We start from the raw sequence: 900 nt of genomic DNA on the forward strand, positions 1-900 counted from the left end.
CCACAGACAAATTTTATCAATTGATTAAGTCCTGTAAAAGTAATTGTATTATGCTGAACATGTCCAGTTTCTTGGATAAAGTGTGGAAAAATGCACCCAATACTCATTAGGTCCCTTCAGTAAGCATACAGAATATTAATACAATACTAAACTACCTTAGTTAACACGAAACCGTCCTGTAGACTAGAACGTTTTCTCGATTATCAAGTACTATCAAATATCAAGCTAAACCTAGTAAACAATTATTCGTCTGCTCATAGAACTACAGTTCTATCGTCTGCTTGAGTCATTTTGATTCGATCAAGTGAAGTGAAATTTGTTTGTTTGTTTGTTTGTTTGTTTGTTTGTTTATTTGTTTATATACTGTCATCTTCCTTCTCAAATTTCAATTTTAGTAGCTCCAAATTTTCATGGTCATCATATATTGAATTTTTTAGGAGACATTAAGAATTGGTCAGACTTTCATTCGACATATTGGAAAGCTTTCAACGAGATTTCTGGAAAAAGTTATAGAAGGTTGAATTTCGTGTTTTAACATGGGACGAGATGGCAAATGAATTAGTGGAGTGAGTCCTGTCTGGTAAGGTCATTTATTTTTTAAAATTGATATTTTTCAAAAAGTTGTGAATGATTTTGTATGAAATTTTCAGAATAGGTAGAATTAAGACTAAATTACTTATTAAGGTGACATTTGCATATTTTTTTGTCCAAAATTTGAATTTTCGGCCACTTTTATTGAAAATCGCCATTTCAGCCAAATTTCGACCTGCCAACTTTGCAGCAATGTATCANAATTTGAATTATTTGTTTTTCTTCACATGTTTTCACACAAAATGGATGCCTTTTGCACAGGCTCCAAGCTTCATCTTTTTTGGCTATAAATTCCTCTTGCAGGATATG

The sequence above is a fragment of the Lottia gigantea genome, assembly GCF_000327385.1.
Source record: "Lottia gigantea unplaced genomic scaffold LOTGIsca_343, whole genome shotgun sequence".
NCBI classification, from domain to species: domain Eukaryota; kingdom Metazoa; phylum Mollusca; class Gastropoda; family Lottiidae; genus Lottia; species Lottia gigantea.